Consider the following 19,998-nt stretch of genomic DNA (forward strand, 5'->3'; position numbering starts at 1 on the left):
AGCCCTTTTCTGTGCCCTTTTCCAGGGATTTGTTCCAGCCTCTGGATTATATTTCTGAGGTGGAAGAAGGGTCTGAGGAAGGTTTGTTCCTGATGAAATTGTTTCTGGTCATAGCCAGATTGAAGACCTGCGTCAGTCGTTGAATGACGCCAGTGGTCTTGATACCTCTCCGGAGGTTGAGTTTGGCAGGCCTGAGCCTGGTACGCATGCTGACTCTTCGTACAGGCGGCTGATGTTGAGGGTGACAGAGTACTTGGGGTGGTCTGTGCCACCAGTAGATTTTCTGCAGGATGACCTGACGGATATCTTGGACCAAGTTCCACCAACTGACCCGGTATTGCCATTCCATATGGCCTTGCAACGAAGGGTGGCGGCGGCTTGGACTGCTCCGGAGAGTCTCCCGGCAGTGGGTAAGTCGTTGCCGAAAAAGTACCGCCCAGCCAGTGGCGACCCCGGCTACTTGTCCATGCACCCTACTCCGGAGAGTTTGGTGGTGCAGGCAGCTACGGCCCCGGCAAAACAGGCATCGTACCCTACCATCCCTCCTGACAGGGACGACAAACGTTTTGACGGTTGGGCGAAGAATGTCTTTTCTTCAGGGGTATGGCTTTGAAAGCAGCCAACTCCGTGTGTGCCTTAGCACGTTTCACTCACACTCTGTGGAATTGTGTTTTCATTAGCGGTTGAACATATTCCCGAAGGTTCAGGAACGGGATGGCTTTCTTGCCCTTGTACAGGATGTCAAGGATGCCATGTGTGAATCCGTTCAGTCGGGTCTGGACGTGGCACTGTCAGCCGGTCCATGGCGGCGAGCACCGTGATGCACAGATTTGCAAGGTTGCGTGAGTCGGGGTTTTCTCCTGATGTGCAAAGCTGACTTCTCAACATGCCCTTTGATGGTGAACATCTTTTTGGCAGCAAGGCTGATGAGAGCCTTGAGAGGTTGCAGACCTCGAAGGCTGCAGCGAAGTCGTTGAGCGCTGCAGTTCTCCAACCTACGCCTTTTTGTCCTAGGGGACGGCAATGGAGGGGAGGTTCCTTTCGTTATTACTCAGCCTTTAGTAGAGCGAGGGGAGCTGCAAGTCAAAGGGGCCAACGTAGGAGTACCAGAGGTGGAAAACAAGTTACTCGAGGTGCCAAGGCCGCTCGAGCAGTTGCCTCTTTGCCCTCAGGCACTGCCGCAGCTGCTTCAACTCAGTCATGAGGCCATGTCCTCTGGTTCGCCGTTTGGGGGAAGGCTGGCGCAGCATCTTGTAGAATGGCGTGCCATTACTTCAGATGTGTGGGTTCTGGAGATCATAGCCCATGGCTACTGTCTTCCCTTTCGGCAGAGGCCTCACGACAATCCACCAGGGAATCTCTCTTTGAAGAGTCTGGATCCTCTCCTTGCGCAGGAATCCATCCCTGCTGGAGAAAGGCGCCATAGAACTGGTGCCTGTAGCAGAGAGGAACAAGGGATGGTATTCCCCTTATTTTTTGATTTCAAAGAAAGACTGGGGATTGAGACCCATCATGGACTCAGGAAGGACAAGTTCAAGATGGTTACTCTCTCTCAAGTCCTCCAGGCCCTTCAACTTCAGGACTGGTTGGTGTCGCTAGACCTCAAGGACGCTTATTTTCATGTGCCGATTCATACCAAGCACAAGAAGTACCTGAGGTTCGCGGTTGGCGACTCACACTTTGTTTCAGGTCCTGCCGTTCGGATTGACCTCCGCCCGAGGGTTTTCACCAAGCTCATGGTGGTGGTGGCAGCGTATCTCAGGAAAGGGTGGGATTCACGTCTACCCCTACCTGGACGATTGGTTGATCAGGGCGTGCTCTCCCGAGCAAGTCCTGGATCATCTGTCAGTCACCTGCCACTCCCTTCACAGGCTGGGCTTCTCCCTCAACTTGAAGTCCCACTTGACACCAACACAGCGGCTCCAGTACATCGGAGCAGTGCTCGACACATCCCTGGGGCAGTGTTTCCCTCCCCAGGTGAGGGCTCATCACGTTCTGCAGATGGTACACAAGTTTCAACATGCCCAGAGTCTCCCGGCGTTAGAGTTCTTGAGGTTGCTCGGCCTCATGGCATCCTGCATTCTTCTGGTGCCAGAGGCTCGACTGCGGATGAGATCTCTGCAGTGGGCTCTCCAGATGCAGTGGTCACAATCCTCCGGCAGGATGTCGGACCTCGTTCAGGTGCCGCCATCCGTCGCCCAGGATCTCCTGTGGTGGGCCGTCGAAGGTAATCTGATGAAGGGGGCTCCGTTTTGGCTACCCTGGCCAGAGGTGACTATTGTGAGGGAGCTCATGCCCACGAGTTGACAGTCAGCGGTCGTTGGTCTCAGTCGGAGTCCAGGCTCCATATCAATCTGTTGGAGCTGAGGGCCGTCAGGCTTGCCCTGAAGGCTTTTCTGCCGATTGTTTGAGGGAAGAATGTCCTGATTCTGACGGACAACACAGTGGCCATGCACTACCTCAACAAAAAGGGGGGGGGGGCAGGGTCACTTCCTCTGTGCAGAGAGGCGATGCAGCTCTGGTTCTGGGCCATCCAGCAGGAAATTTCGATCTCAGCGGTTCATCTGGCCGGAGACTAAAACGAGACGGCGGACGCTCTGAGCAGGCAGAGCACGATCTCTCACGAGTGGGAGTTGGCTCAGGAGATTCTCCTGGAGATCTTCGCCCTTCTCCAGCATGGGGTCTGGCATGGATTCACATGCTCATGAATATTCCCCGTCGTCAGGCTGGGAATCCTCGGTAAAGAAAAAAACAGTATCAGTTTAGTTTCTGATCTGTCTTTCGTAGTAGTAACCAATCACTGATCTCTGCGTCATACTGACCACAGCCAATGACTGCCCTCTACCTAAGCCCCACCTCTGGCAGCCATCTTCGGATTTTTACCGCACGTTCATGTGTTGGGATCCTCGTGCTATTGCTCTCGAGCGTTAGTGCTATTTTTTTCACGTTTTTTTCTCAAAAGAGCCTCAAGCTCCACCGACTCTCCATCCGATCAATGGGGACCCGTGTCGGATTCGTCTACGCCCCTCAAGGGTGAAGATTCCATCGAGCTACGCTTTTGGAGGACTCCAGAAGTTTCTCAGGCCCATCTCGGACATGGCCCAGGAGAAGGGAAGCTCGACGCCCGGAAAGCTTTTCAGGGTTTGCCCTGGATGCCAACTGCAGAATGTCTTTAAGGAAGACGAACACTCCTTTTGTCTTTACTGCCTACATGAGGACAAGACGCACTTGGAGAAGGACTGTGCGTTTTGCGGCAACATGTCGGAGCGGACCATGAAGGACCGCCATCAACGTCTCGCCAACTGGCTGGAAGGGAAGAGCCCATCCGGCGAGAAGAAGAGGAAGAAATCCGAGTGGTCTTCTAAGACCTTTCAGGACGCCCCGGCGACGGGGGTCCAACACAAGGCCAAGCACCGCGAGTCCGCTGGCACCAGGAGCGCCGAACGGTCGGGCTCTACGGGCGCCAGGCAGGGCGCAGCCTCCCCGGCTCCATCAACCACGAGCCAACAAGAGGGCGGATGCCCTAGAGATCCTGCAGGAAGGTGAGGTGGCGTCGGACCACGCCATCACTATCGCGACGGACATCGCCGACACTGGATTTCGCCAGTTGGGCAACGGCGTGTGCCTTAGGCGGCGTGGATGGCTCAAGGCTTCCGTCAAGACGTACAGACCAGAGTCCTGGACATGCCGTTCGATGGGAACAACCTGTTTGGGAAAACAGTGGACGATTCCCTTCAGGCCATTAAAGCGGACACGGAGACGGCCCGGGCCCTCGGGGTTCTGCAGCAACGGCGGCCGCCCTTTCGGAGCAGCGGAGGCAAGGGCGCCTCCAAAGGTTCCGGCGGCGGTTTCTCCACCTACCGTCCAGCGGCCCGCTCGTCGTCTCAGGAGGCCTACAGGGGACGAGGCAAGTCTGGCGGACCCCGCCGTCGTCGTCAAGGCGGCAAAGCCTCGTCGAAGCAGGATTGAACCGGCCGTGGGGTCGGGCCCCCACCGAAGCACCCCGGTGGGAGGCCGGCTGGCGAGCTTTGTCAGCGTGTGGGAGTCCATCTCCACCGACCGTTGGGTGCTGGACGCCTTAGCCCGGGGCCACGCGCTCGAGTTTCAAAGAAGGTGCCCGCGCGTCCCCCCCTGTGGCCAGGAAAGAGCTTCACGTCCCTCAGCTTCTCCTGGAGGTAAAGGCGATGCTCAGGAAGGGCGCCATCGAACTCGTCCCAAAGAGGCTTCGGGGCTCCGGAGTTTACTCGAGATACTTCCTCGTGAAGAAGAAGACGGGAGGATGGCGCCCCATCCTAGACCTACGATGACTCAACAAGTTCATCAAGGCACAGAAGTTCCGGATGGTCACCTTCCAGCACGTCCTGGGTCAGCTGGAGGAAGGAGACTTCCTGTCGTCGTTGGATTTGGAGGATGCCTACTTCCATATTCCCATCCTAAAGGGGCACCGAAAATTTCTCAGGTTTGTGGTCCAAGGGTGTCACTATCAGTTCAAAGCCCTTCCCTTCGGACTACGGTCGGCACCCAGGGTATTCACCAAGTGCCTTGCACCAGTGGCGGCGCGGCTGCGCCGAGAGGGGATCCACGTCTACCCCTACCTGGACGACTGGCTCATCCGAGCCAAGACGAGGGAGCTCGCCGTGGAGCACACGGCAAGGACCGTCCAACTTCTCACGGACCTGGGATTCTCCGTGAACTACGCCAAATCCCACCTGGTACCCGCGCAAGACGCACTGTTTCTGGGAGCGAGGCTCGACAGTGTCCCTTCTGGCCTCCCCGTCGGAGGAAAGGACCAGGGCCATCCTGGGCAAGGTACAGCGGATGTTGGTGGCCGAAGCGGCCAAGGTGAGGTCCATCAAGTCCCTCCTCGGAATGATGTCTTCTTGCATCTACCTCATTCCCCTGTGCAGGCTCCGGATGCGCCCGTTGCAGGAGTTCCTGGACGCGCGCTGGATCCAAACGACGGGCAGTTTCGAGGAAAGGATCATACTCGACGAGAGTTTCCGACGAGCGATCCGGTGGTGGGGCACCCGCGCGCATCTGACGGCGGGCATGGACTTCCAGACCCCAGCCCACCAGGAGACAGTGACCACGGATGCCTCCCTGGAAGGGTGGGGAGCGCACACCGAAAATCTGCACGCAAGAGGCCTTTGGCTCCCGACGGAGAAATCCCTACATATCAAAGTCCTGGAGCTCCGTGCAGTGTTTTGGGCCCTCAGGTCCTTCCTTCCGTCCCTCAAGGGCAAGGTGGTGAGGATCTTCACCGACAACACCACCACCATGTTTTACATCAGAAAACGGGGCGGAACCAGGTCCCCAGCACTGTCCAAGGAGGCACAGGACCTGTGGCATTGGGCCGTCGCCCAAAGGATGTTTCTGGTGCCGTTTCATCTGGCAGGGATAAAAAACACCATCGCCGACTCACTCAGCAGGGAGCTGCGCTCGTGCCATGAGTGGGAACTACGGCAGGATCTAGTGGATCGCCTCTTCCGACGGTGGGGCACACCCCAGATCGACCTGTTCGCGATGGCGACGAACTCCAAGTGCCGGAGGTTCGCCAGCAGGGTTCCCCAGGCGAGGAGCATGGGTGATGCTTTCTCGTTCCCCTGGGAGGGCCTGTTCCTTTACGCGTTCCCTCCATTGCCACTGCTAATCCGGCTCATCAACCAGCTCAAGAGGTCACGGTGCAGGATGATCCTCGTTGCACCTGCGTGGCCGAGGCAGATATGGTTCCCGGACCTTCTGGACTTGTCAACGTCCCCGTCAATCAAGCTGCAGGTGGACGCGGATCTACTCTCCAGGGAAGGAGGCGCCATCCTCCACCACGACCCGAAATCGCTGAACTTGCAGGCCTGGCTCCTGCAGCGCTAGAGTTTGGAGGATACGACATACCGGCCGACTGCAGAGAGGTTCTTGCAAATGCCAGGGCGTCCTCGACTCTTAAATGCTACGGACACAAATGGAAGAGGTTCTCTGTCTGGTGCCACGCACAGAAGATTAACCCTCTACGGATTACGGCTCCCCAAGCACTGCCGTACCTGCTGACGCTGGCCAAAGCGGGACTGGCACACGCGTCCATCAAGATTCATCTTGCTGCGATCTCCTGATACACCAGAACCACGGGGCGGATGTCCTTGTGGTCTCATCGTCTGGTGAAAGAGTTCATGAAGGGACTGTTCAGATCGTTCCCGCCGGTGAAGGCTCCGGCCCCGGCGTGGGAGCTCAACGTGGTGCTGACCAAGCTCATGGGACCTCCGTTCGAGCCTCTGCACTCGGCCCCGTTGAAGTTTCTTTCGTGGAAAACAGTGTTTCTTGTGGCCATCACCTCCGCACGACGGGTGGGAGAGATCCAGGCCCTTTCCTGCAAGGCCCCGTACTTGACTTTTCACGACACGAGGGTAGTGCTCAGGACGCACCCCTCCTTCATGCCCAAGGTGCCGTCGGACTTCCACCTCAACGAACCCTTGGTGTTGCCTGTGTTCTTCCCGTCGCCTTCGTCGCCGGCAGAGAGGACTGGATGTGGCTAGAGCGCTGAAGTTCTACGTGGACCGCACAAAGTGTTTTCGGAAGACGTCACAACTCTTTGTGAATTTTGGACCTGTCAATCAGGGGAAGGCTCTCTCGAAGGCTTCCATTTCCAGATGGCTCTCCGGCTGTATCATGTACTGTCATCGGTTGGCAAACCGACCGCTGCCTGGCCGTCCGAGAGCCCATTCCACCAGAGCGATCGCAGCTACCACGGCGTTCCTTTCTGGTGTGCCCCTGCTGGACATATGCAGGGCTGCTACGTGGAGGTCGACGCACACCTTCACGAAATTCTACTGCGTCGATCGGGATTCCAGGGAGGAGTCCAGGGTTGGCCAAGCAGTGCTGCGCAACCTGTTCGCCTGAGATGAGCCTGGTGAGGAGGTAAGATGCTTAATGTTGAGTTTGATGTAATGCTTAATGTTGAGCCTTTGCCACCTCCCGTGGTTGTGCATGTGTGTACTGCTATGTATTCTTTATTCATGAGCATGTGAATCCATGCCAGACCCCATGCTGGAGAAGGAACAAGTTACTTACCTGTAACTGTTGTTCTCCAGCATGGGTCTGGCATGGATTCACATGCGAACCCTCCCGCCTACCCCTCTGCGGCTCTTCACTTGGTCATACTGCCACTTCACGTGCTTCCAAATCTGAATATGGCTGCCAGAGGCGGGGCTTAGGTAGAGTGCAGTCATTGGCTGTGGTCAGTATGACGCAGAGAAAGACAGATCAGAAACGAAACTGATACTGGTTTTTTCTTTACCGAGGATTCCCAGCCTGACGACGGGGAATATTCATGAGCATGTGAATCCATGCCAGACCCATGCTGGAGAACAACAGTTACAGGTAAGTAACTTGTTCCTTTGGGGGACCCCACAAGTGGATCTTTTCGCCACCAGTGTCAACCGGAAGTGCGAAAGCTTCTGCTCGTGGGAATTTCCTCCAAGAGGAGCCTCAGGGGACGCGTTTGTGGTCCTCCCCACTGTTTTACGCGTTTCCTCCAGTTGCCGTCATCCCACAAGTGCTGCGGAGGTTACGGAGGTTCAGTTCCTGGACGATCCTCATTGTTCCGGCATGGGCCCGGAGAACGTGATACCCGGACCTTCTTGACTTGTCCATCTGCCCTCCACGCCGTCTTCCCTACCGAGATGATCTGCTCTCACGGGAAGGAGGTCAGGTTCTCCATCCAGAGGTCAGATCCCTCAACCTTCACGCTTGGCTTCTGAAAGGTTGAGGTATAAGGATTGGGACCTCCCGGAAGACGTGATGGAGGTGTTGCTTTCGGCCAGAAGACCTGCAACAAAGTCCCCGTGCCGTTGGAGAAAGTTCTGTGACTGGTGCAGGGTTAAGAATGTGGATCCTTTTTCATGTGACATTCCTGTGGTTCTGTCTTTTTTTGCTTTCCTTGGCCCACAAGGACCGCAAGTGGGTACCATTAAAGGTTACCTGGCGGCGCTGTCCATATTTAAGCACTCGTCTGAGGAGTGTTCTTATTTTAAAACTCCTTTTAATTTCTCAGTTTCTAAAAGGGCTCACTAATGTGTTTCCACCGTCACCTTTCCAGGTGCCTGGTTGGGATTTGAACCTGGTTCTAAAATTCCTAATGGGTGCTCCATTTGAGCCTTTACATGCTTGTCCGTTGAGACTGTTAACCCTTAAAACTGTATTTTTAGTTGCGGTTACTTCCGCTCGCAGAGTGAGTTGCAGGCACTTTATGTTAAGCCACCCTTCACTGTGTTTCATAAGGACAGGGTTGTCCTTAGAGTCCGTCCTTCGTTTCTTCCGAAAGTTGTATCGGAATTTCATTTAAGCCAGAAGGTTATTTTTCCGGCATTCTATCCTCCTCCGCATCCTGGTAAGGACAAGGAGAGGCTCCATAGGTTGGATCCTAGGAGCGCTTTAAGTTTCTACATTTCACGCATGTCCCGGGTCAGAGTGGACGATCAGCTCTTTATAGGATACGCTGGAAGGCTGTTACTAAGCAGACTTTGTCTAGATGGATTATCTTGTCAATTTCTGAATGTTACCGCTTGGCGGGTAAGGACCCTCCGGTAGGCTTACGGGCCCATTCTACTAGGGGTATGGCTGCCTCTACTGCCCTGCAGAGGGGTGTTCCCATTCGTAACCTCTGTGAAGCAGCCACATGGGTTTTGGTCCATACTTTTGTAAGACACTACTCCCTAGATGCTATCCATGGGCAGGATCTGGCCTTTGGCAAGGCGGTCCTCTATTCTGCTATTTGATTGGGCATTCTAAATTTCTAAATTCGTTTTCCTCCCTCCATACGTTGGTACTGCTTTGGGAGTCTGTCATAGATATGGAATACGTCGGAGGACCCAATCCCCTCGAAGAACAGGTTACTTTCTTACCTGGTAACGTTCTTTCGATGGGATGGTCCGACGACGTATTCCATATAGCTCACTCCCAACCTGCCCCGCTACAGAATTTCTTATGCTATTGCAGCTTACGTTTCCGCAAGGCTTTCTGTGGTCCTACTGGCAGAAGATTGGTGCCACACGTTCTGGGAAAAAACTACAACTGAGGCTACGGGCGTCGTGCGTCTTACTTACAACATCCGGTGACGTCAGCTCGACTGAGGCCCTCGAGGACAGCGTATTGACGTAGACGCCGAACATTTTCAGAAGCAGCACAGCTTTGGTGATTACCTGTCATAGATATGGAATACGACTTCGGACAATCCCATCGAAAGAACGTTACCAGGTAAGAAAGTAACTTGTTCTTTGCGAGGGCGGATCCCCACTCCCTCTGTCTGGAGTGCTTGGGCCCGGAACACCGGTGAGAGTCGTGCTTCTACTGCGACTTCCTCTCCGTCCGGGCACTCAAGCGTCGACTTGTCAGGTGGGAGGTGATGTTCCAGTGGATTCCTCCTCAAAATTTACAGCATTTTATTGAAGGAAAAAAAGGAAGCTGTCGGTAAATTCCTTCCTTTTCAGGGCACCCCGGCCAGGGGACTCTTTTCCGGGGTCTTCTGGTTGCGGGAGGGGCCCAAGTGGCTCTGTTACCAGGGATCTCCCTGAGGTGTCCCGAAAGGGATCTAACCTGGACTCTTGTTTCCTCTGAGGTTCCCTGTAAGGGGGCTGCCAGGACCGGATCTTCATCCGAGGTTCGCCATTTGGGGGCAAAGGTTAAGCCCAGTATTTCTGGGGTTGTTTTCACCAAGGTAATTCCTGAGGTTTCCAAATCTGGAACTAAGTGGACCAAGACTCGTCTCAAGGTTTCTGTTAAGACGACTAAACGCACTGGGGTTACCCCCGAGGATCCCTGACTTGGGGCTATATCTAAGACTGGCAAGATCGAGGGGCCACCACCCGAGGGCTCTGGCTACAGGGGTTGACCCTAAGCCTTCCCACACTCAGGCCTGTGATCAAACCGATCCTGCTGAGGGGGCAAGGAAGGCGGTTAAACACCTAAGTCTTCAAGTACCGGCTCCGCCGAGGTTCCCTCATTGAGGGCTAATTCTTCAGCAGTCTCTAAGGGGTTGCAAAAGCACTCTGAATCTGCTAGCACCGGCTCTGCCGAGGTTCTCTGGCCCAGGACTAAAATGGAACATCTCCCAGATACCCTGTGGTGACAACGGCCTCACTGACACCTGTGACAGTTCACCTCAGGCAGTAAGAAAATGGCTGTTCAACCCCTGTGGTCTGTGGTGGCCATTTTGACTACCTCTCAACGTTTCAACGGCTAGCACAAAGGTTTCTGTTTTTGGGGCGAAGCAGCCTTTTCCACGTTATGTGGATAATGGAATCCATTCCGCCCTCCAGTGGATTGGTGTACTTTGTTACCGCTGCCAGAGTCTCGCTCCCTCCTGCGTCTGCTCTCTTGGTATACATGGATACAGTTGGTGGAGAGCAGTCTTGGCAACCATCCTTTTTGCAATCCTGGGTTCATGCCCCTTTAGAGTGGCCTCTACCCGCTCCAGTGCCTAGGCATTCCACTGAGGATGCATTTTTTGGCAAGTTTCAGACGCTTATGCTCTTTGATCCTATGAAGGCATACTTTAAGGATCTATTCAAGGAAATGTATCCTAAGCCACCTGAACCGCATCCTGCTCCGACAATTCCTCTGCAAGTCCGGTAGTGCCACCTCCTCCCCCACTTTCAGTGGGGCCCCTACCTCCACTTTCACCTGTGCAAAAGACTCCCGTTGTGCAGTCCAGTCTAGCCACGGGCCTGAGGTGCCACATGCTGCAGATCAGGATTCTGTTCCCGCTGCACTGGATGAAGATCAAGCAGACCAGGATAGCAATGACCTGCCCCGCTCTATTAGAGCCTTTCACAGCCGAGTTGTAGATATGATGGCGTTGCTAGGTATTCCAATGCCGAACCTACATCTCCACAAGAATGTGTACTTTCTGGAGCTTTTACGCTGTCGTCACAGGAGCACACCAGCCTTTTCCTTAGATAGGATGCTGGCTGAAGCCTGCAAGGTCTGGGAAAAACCTAATTCCGGGCAGCACCTAAACAAAAAAATGGACGCTTGCTACAAGCTACACGTGTCTGGAGACATATCCTTGACTGCACCTCATTAGTGGTGGCAGCAGCTATGCTAAGTTGTTTCTGAATTCCATTTAAACCAGTCAATATCTTTCAGAATCAGGTCTCTGATGCCGATAGGGTTTTACACAACCTAGATGTCAGACATGCTCTCGAGTTTTACCTTGACGGAACGAGCGATCTTGGAAGTTCTTCACAACTCTTTGTTACGTTTGGTGACCCAGAAGGGAAACCAGACTCGAAAGCGTCCATCTCTCGTTGGATACCTTCATGCATTTCCGAGGGCTACAAAACTCAAGGCCTTTAGCCCCCAAAGGGCATTCATGCACATCAGGTCCATGGCAAAGCGGCTGCTGTTGCCTTCCAAAAATACATCACTTGGGGTCAATAGCTAATGCTGGTACGTTTGCTTCCCCTTTGGCTTTTTGCACACTGTCTTGACCTGAGCTCCCGGGCTGATGCCCAATTTGGCCAGATAGTTCTTAAGAATTTGTTCTAATAAGGGAAATTTCCATCCACCCACGTTTCCTTTGGTCAGTGCTTGGGAATCTCCCACAAGTATGGAGGAAAGGGGACGGGACGTAGGAGTATGATAGTTACTCACAGTTGTGACTACCTTACTCCTAGTCCATAGTCCTTTCCTCCATACGCCCGCCCGCCGTCCCTCTAATAAGTATCCTCGATTTTGCTAATCGTCCTTCGACTTTGGCAATGGAAAAGGACTGAAGAGTGATGCGCGGGGCAGAGAACGGGCAGGCGGGGCTATGGTCACGTGCGGTGGCCCTGTGTAAAAATAAAAGGCCAATGTTATTTTTGATGCTTCAAAAGTGCTCCGGTCCGAATGTCCCACAAGTATGGAGAAAAGGGGACTCTGAGTAAGGTAGTCCCTACTGTGAGTAAACTTTGTCATTCTGTGCCAGCTGATGACATACCCAGAACACTGTCTGCAGGGAGTGGGCAGGACGTTTGGGGAGTCCCATCAAATCCACATGTTGAGATCCCTTTGTGGTCTGAACCTCTCCTCTGGGCTACTCTAACTCGCGCACCCTTCCTCCGTCTACTTCAAAATGACTCTGGTAATCCGCACCCTGGGGTGAGCCGCTCATTACCAAGGCAAGGGATTTGTTTGGAGCACTGGGTCCTAAGGGACCTACTGGGAAGGTTTCCTGTAACCTGGAGGAAGGTGCCCGTGCCATTACCAACCGCTCCGGCCTGCCCAATCTGCTGTTATTGCCACATTATAGAGGTGCACATTTCTTCATTTTAGGTTATAGGTGATGTTTTATCCATGTGTGAAACTAGGTATGGTGTGCAGACAGATGAAGGGGGAATTTATCCGCCATTTGCACATTCCTGGAATTCCTTTTTGCTTGCTGTGTGTTTTTATTGCTGCCTTTACTGTCACTTTGAACGATTTTAGCCTCACCGAGTCTCTCATTGAAGCTTCAAGCTAATAGGCTGCCGAAATGGCTCTGCATAGTAATCTACCTGAAATCTCTCAGTGCAGTGCGATGGGAAGCAAGCATTGGCAAAGCCAACCATTTTATTGTTGGTATAGATGTGAAATGTCAAGGTGGTGTCTGTGTTTTTGTGCCGTAAGCAATTTGAATTTGTGCTTTAACTTTTTTTTATGAAGTTATTCTTGTGGTCCATGCCGTTAAAAGGTTTGTATGCAACACAAGATTACATCTAGTAAAAATAACGGCCTCTTTTGGATATAAACGTGTGCATTATATTCGCTTGGAGATATTGTAGTTAGAGAGATGGTATGTCAATGCCATGCTGTGAAAGGCAATCTGCACCATGCTATAGGGATGTGCACTTCTTTTACAGTGGTAGTAGAAAGTTAAACCCCCTTTTGGTGTATTTTTGGATCTGCGTTTTCTGAGCTCTTCCCCCGTTGGACCTCAATGTTTTGGCACCCCATGATGTGACCTCATCAGGATGAAGGGCTCCAAACCTCCAATGTGTCACATGCACACGCATTTCTGCAGCAGGTGCTAAACATTCTGAGCTTTCTTAAAGGCAAGCAACACGTTGAGCTCACACTATAAAGCGCATTCCTTCACTACAAACTGTGATGTCCTGTAGTGCGGCATTAAGACCTCCCGCCCTGTGAAAGGGCCTTTCTGTTGACAGCCATGCAGTTGCTCCCGTCACTCCTAGTAAATAACCTCTCACTGACCTGGCAACATGAAACAGAACAAGGGGGTAGAACAAAAGGAGTGCATGAGCGGTCAGATGCCGTTGCCACAACAGCTTATAAAAAGCTGTTTCTACCTGAAGGGTTGAATCTGAATCTGAAAGCGAATGTCCACACACTATTTACCATCTGTAAAGTTGTGCTGGTTGAAGAACTGCTTTCATCTTCACAGGGTCCAGCTTCTACTAATAAGCTAAATGAAGGCGCTTCTTGGTTAATGTTTTTGTTTCCATAGTCTCGAGTTCCACTAGACACGTGACTTGCCACTGCCCTCTGGAGTAACTCTGCTAAGGTTATGAGAACCTCTGGCCACTCTAAATAGCAGGTTCTAAGCATCTCTGTAGACCTGAAGCTCTCTCGTGAATGGTCACTGGGGACACACCCACGTCCTGAGGTGTTTACGAAAGCTGAGATGGCACCTGCGGTGCCTAGTTACAGAGACCTGTGCTGCAGCAACAGAGGAAGCCAGGTTTTCCTTTAGAACTTGATTTGAACGTGTGCAGAATGTTGCTGGTGCTGTATCGAGTGAAGCAAATGGGAGGAATTGAGTGCCGACCCAGTATAACATGTTGCCAGTCTTTCTACATCCCCAGCCACATTACGATGCGCATGAGTTCCTACTGGGACGCTTGGATTACAATGGTGCCAGTACCCGACTTTCCATGGCCAATATACCGGAGTATATGATGGCAATGTCTGATATGTGATTGTGGTATTGGTCATATGATGGGAGGACATAGAGAGATCCTGGAACTACATGGCAAATAGTCCTGTATCTATGGGATTTATAAAACCGGATCCTAGCTGGGACACAACCAGGGCAATCCCTGACCGTAAAGTGGCAAGAGCTGGCACATGGTGTGACTACCGCGGTATATGATGGCAATCTCTACCACATGCATTGGAAAAGCCCAACTGTTGGGCTTCGCCAGTGCTAGTCTCCCAGGTCACCTGCATTCCCTGATGACTTGCCATTGGCTGCTTGTACTGCTCCCTCTCTCCACCTCTCAATAGATGTGGAACTTTCCCTAAGGATGCCCGCGCCTTCTAGCAGGATACGGCTCATTCCCCTGAATCCTTCATTTCCCACCTGTATACTGGCGTAAAGTGGAACTCTAGGATGTATTTGAAATAAACAAATGGCAGTAAAATAGGCTGCAAACGTGGTGAAATGTGTGGTCACTGGACTCCCCGGTGGTGGTCTCCTCTGTGCTTGATCTGTGCCTCTCGCTCCAATGCCCCCTCTAGCAGAAGCAGCCTAATTAGAAGCTCCTCCGTCTCATGGTAAGGTCCATTCACTGCAACAGGTCATAAACCTTTACACCATCTTCTACAGAAGCAGTGTGCTGTTGCATCCTGACACTTCTTTAAGTTGTTAACTGTTTTTTTAAATGGTGGTCTGCAGCCTGTAGTGTGCATCAATTATTGGTCACTGGAAGGCCACAGTCCTTCTCTTCCATGCCCGCTGTACCACTATTTGCCTTTTTTTGTAGACTACTCTTGCCAGACACCTCTCCATTCTCACTGCACACTATCATGGCGAGCCAATTTGATTTTGGTAATTTGCAGTTTTGTCCGATCTCTGGCATGGGATTTTCTCTGGCATGGGATCTTCTCTGGCATGGGATCTTCTCTGGCATGGGATCTTGACTAGCCTTCCATTCTTCAGCAGATCTCCCGACATGAAGAAGGGACCGTTTTTGTAATGAACCACTGCACTAGAAGCAATAATCCCACACCATCTTCAATACATATGCTCTGCCATCACAGGTTGCTGTGGACCGTGCTGGCTATTGTAGGGCGTGAGCGTCTTTTTCCTTTTTCTTTGAGCATCTACCCATTTTACAGTACTGCAGTTACTATTTCATGTTAGTCTTATTTTGTCTTTTCACCTTATCTCAATTTATGATTAGGGTTCTAGAGGCATGAAGATTATTTTCGTCTGTGGTCATGCCAGGAAAAATTGCTTTTTTATTTTTTGTTATAGCTCATTACAAGCTTTTCACAAAATTACAACAAATAAGATTGAAATCAAAATGATGAAAGCAATAATGCACCTAAAATTACATCAACTACATACACGAAAAATAATTGCATCTTAAAATATAAAAATAGAATTTTGCAATTAGCAAGTGTACCCGTGCTTCGCACACATTTGAGGTTTATTCAATGAATGAATATAGCTGATGTTGCATGGTTGCTTGCGTTACTCGATTAACAACGTGTCGAGGTGACCGCGCGTTGTTTTCTTATGGTGAGTTTGATTTGTCCCAGCAGGCCCTTCTGACTACTACTGTGTTTTAGAATTGTATTGTATGGAGTTTATGGGGAGTTTCACTTGTACCGGTCGGCCCCCTTTATCTACTGCGGTCATTGGTATACTATCACTAACCCAATGCTGATTTGTAGACAGTATTGCTTGTCCTTCCTGTAGGAGTTAGTGTGAACAAATTGTCTGTTTCTGACATTGGAGCAAGCCACATAAAGCTGTCCATGAGAAAAGCATGAATCCTGTAAATCGGTTACAGCTACTTTGAGTTGCATCATTGAGATTGCTCAGCAACATTATTGGTGTCCTGTTCTACAGCCGATGCAGCAGCAACCTCAGCATAAGTGCTGTACGTGTAGGGCGAAGCATATAAGCTTGAAGTGCTGTGCCCGTACGTGCACCGCTGAAGCATGTAAGCTTCGTACTGTTGAGATTGCATACATTCATCCACTTCTGTGGAAAGTGAAGTTTCTGTAATTATCATGAGATGTGATGGACCATGTCATTGGGGACACTATTGAGGAGACATGCACCATTTCCCCGTCGCCTGCATTACTACAAAGGCCATGTTGTGTCACCTGCATGACTACAAAAGTGAGTGCCGCTAATGTCGGCTAGAATGCTGATAGTGTGGAACGGTTAGGAGCAATGAATTGCTGAAGTTAACGGAGGACTATGGCGTGAAGGGCCATATGGCAGGGTAAGCATTGCAGACCAGTTAAAAAAATTAGGAACATTTATATTTTATACTTTTTACATTGTCTGCATCATGGAACCTACCCACATGCCAAATTATAGGTTTGTAGCATCATGTTGGGAAGTATGCTGAACATTTCAAACACACACTTTCCCTTTTGTATATACATATATCTGACGCTACCAACGTCAAGCAAACATATCACCAATCGGGAAGAGGAACATGCACCTCTCTGAGTTCAAACTCAAAGCGCTGCCGTACCTTATCTAAGGCTATAGATCGAGAGATGCTGCACCCAGACAGGCAGTTTAACCAAAATGTTTCACCCTGTACTTTCTGAAGCCGATCGGCAAGATGTATGTAATGTTTAACATATGTCTTGGTCATGCTGCTACATGAGGTTAAAACGTGACTAAGTGATTCTATGATCGACCCCCAAACCCACTCTTTTACAAAGGCGGCAGCCTCGTTTTTCTATTGGGGGGGGGAGTTCATTCATTTACCTTTAACCTTCATTACTGGAAGTTTATTTAAACGCATCTGCATAAAGATTCGTGGCGCCGTATGACTAGGGAATTGATAGATCCACTTTTGAGCCTTTCGATAAGGAAACCATAACCAGGAATACGTACCTAGTGATGGTCTACCTATATGATCATGGCAGCACGTCCAACCCCATTTTTGTGCCTTGATTTTAAATGCATTTAGCAAGCAACCCAGGCCATCCGACCAACGGGACACCGCACCAATTGCAAGAAAACGTATTTGTTCCTAGCCATAAACTCGGATAAGGATCGGCTGGAGCATTTGGGAATGTCCATCTTAAGCAGACCTAATATGGAAGATGATTAATTTCAGATTATTTTTATGTATAGATTCCCTCTACACATTTCTATTTGTTCTCAGAGAAGTGAGTCGCAACTCAAATCTAATGGCCTGTATAGGAGTCTCCTGTGAGAGGCCGCGGATACGGCGCCAAGTAGTTGCTTAGCGTTGATTAGCCCAATAATCATGATTCCCATATGAACATTCCAATGCATATGAAATACTTGCTACTAATTTTTGTCGCTATAATTCCAGTCAGGTTAAATAAACCCTGCACTGATGGTAACCATATTTATCGACAGCATTATAGCAAATCCCTTTTGTATTGCGTCTTTTAAGTACCAATCACTCATTTGCATGCATTTCAACACCATATCCTAAATAACAATAGCTTGGCACTCCTAGTATTATCCCACTGACCGTCCCGATACTTCCACCATCTCTCTCTACATTGCAGACCAGGATAGCTGTGGCATACTCAATCGAGCATTCGCACTTCTGCATAATCCAACAAATGTGGTGTCAAAGATGGCCATGTCGTCTGCATAGGCCAGATGTAGCATTGCGCAATTTAGGAGGAACATTATGGGCATTCTTTAAATACCCTTCCACATCTGGCATAAACAGATTAAATAAAGCAGGGTCCAATATTCACCCCCTCGCCCCCCCCCGGCAATCTCAATCGGATCCGATAGATTTCTATTTCCTTCCCACGTGCAATGTTATTCACGTGTAATAGTTGACATGCAGTGAGTAGTTTGTTTGACATGATTGACCTTTCCTTTCTATTCAAAATGCCGAACGCTGACGCGAAATACACAAATAATATGTAAAGAGATGAGGTGGATTTGGCACAAGCTTGATTGATCAGAGTTTACAACAAATACATTATAATTTGCTGAGTGCCCCTTCCTAAATACCATCTGGTATCTGCTCAAGATAGGATTTTCCTCAATCCAGCTGCTAGATCTGTCCCTTAGGGCTGGTGCCCTGTAATTGGAAGGGTCATCATTGTTGCCCTGTTTAAAGATAGGAATAAAATTAGATCTTCCATGGATTGGGAACTATGCCCTCCTCCCCCGCCGCTATTTGCCTAAAAAGGGTAAATGGTATGCTGGCCCAGAGTTAAGGATTGACAAGCCTAACTAGATTAGGCACTCCGTCAGGGCCCAGAGCTCTAGATTTTTTAAAGATTATTTATGAGTTAAATTCAAAGGTCTAGGAGGTTGCAGGATGTTAGGATTATTTACTGCAAATTTTCCACGTAGATAGACTTCCCGGATTTTACTAGGAATGGGGTTAACCATCGGGGGGCTGAGCATGTGCACGATTATAGAATGGGAGGCAGACGTTGTGTACTGTTCAAGAATGGCGTCCGATAGCTCCCTCCATGCACTTGTGCGAAGTGAGAGGCTGTGACCACTTCAGCCACGAGCAGCATCTATTTTGGTGCATTCTTATTTGTATATAGTTATTATGGATATTAATACTAAGGTTGTTAACCTTTTGAATCTCCTGTCTCATGTTTTCTTTCCAAGATTAACACTTTATCATATTGATGCTCATGTGCTCAGGATAGTCTGGATAAGCCTCCTCGCCCTCTAATCAAAAAAAAGATTCCTGATTGCGCTAATCCATTCAATGATTACGTTGGGATACTGAATTTCCTATGTACTGCATCCATACTTCTCATATGCCTGGTGATGTCCTCTATTTTTATCCAACCAGTACGGTTTCTGGGATTGTTTAGACACTGCCCCATTCTATCTTGATCCCTGAAATGTTTAGGGAGCATGCTGACCTGAACTTTCATTATCGAATGCTCACTAAAGTCTGAATGATCTACAGACATAGAGGAAACTGTTATAGAAAGCGGTGCTACCATAAAAATAGTCCATAGTTGAGTAGAAAGCAGCTGCTACATCGCCTTCTTAGACCGTTAAACATATGTAGCCCCAAAACAAAAAGCAGACCACAAACCTGCTGAGCCACTAGATTTCGAGTGTTTCTGGGCCTCCGCCAATGAACGTCTCCATTTTCACTTACTGAGTAATACAGGGGGAATTAAAATCCCCACCAATTAAAAGATCCATAGTTTGATTGTTCAAGCTATCAGGCATCATCCACTTAGCCATTTGGATCTCTTCAGTCAGGTAACCCCCCGGAGGGGTCATACAAGTTAGAACTGGAATATGCTGTCCATCGTGTAGCTCGGCAACTATCAGCAAAACATTTGGATTATTGTTGGGTATAACACAAGCCTCAACTACCAAAGAAGTAGAACAAAGGGTCACTTGCCCCACATGGGGCGTCCCTTCTCCCCCTTTTCTGGCGGGTTTGGGTAACTCTTATATCAATCGTAAATAACCCCCATCAACCATATCCCAATCCTGAAACAAAAAGAGCCACGCTCCGAGAATAGATGGTTGTGGCCTCATGTATTCCAGGAACAGAGTTTTTAGGAATGCTGACTGGGAACCGGCAAGAAGGCAAGAAGCCATTCCCATGTGATTTGGCTGTGACCTCTACAGAAACATTGGGTGTACCAGCTTTGAGTAACGGTGGACATCCCTTAGATAAAACAGAACTTGCAGCTTGCCCCACAGTAGTGGATTGTGGAAATGCTTTCCCACTGGAGACTAGGATTTGGTCTGTCATAACCCCATATTAGAAAGATGTAGTATTGATCCCCGCGGGGATTTCAGAGTCTTTGCAGTGAACTCTGGTCACAACTGAACTAAATCCCTCCAGCTGTTCCATAAAGTCCATGTCACCGCTATGAGTCACATGTAAAGCTGCCAGGTGGCGAAAAAGTTATTGAAGAACACGTCTAATTTATAGGGGAATGGCAATCTGGGTATAGGTAAAGAGGTGGGTGGGGGGGGGATGAATGCCACTCTTCAGGCTTAGTGATGGGGATTTATATGCACAGAAACTGCTTTGTCAGCCGCTTTCTCACCCACCTCCA

Source organism: Ambystoma mexicanum, chromosome 3p (assembly GCF_040938575.1).
Source record: "Ambystoma mexicanum isolate Mex_15411 chromosome 3p, UKY_AmexF1_1, whole genome shotgun sequence".
Taxonomy (NCBI): domain Eukaryota; kingdom Metazoa; phylum Chordata; class Amphibia; order Caudata; family Ambystomatidae; genus Ambystoma; species Ambystoma mexicanum.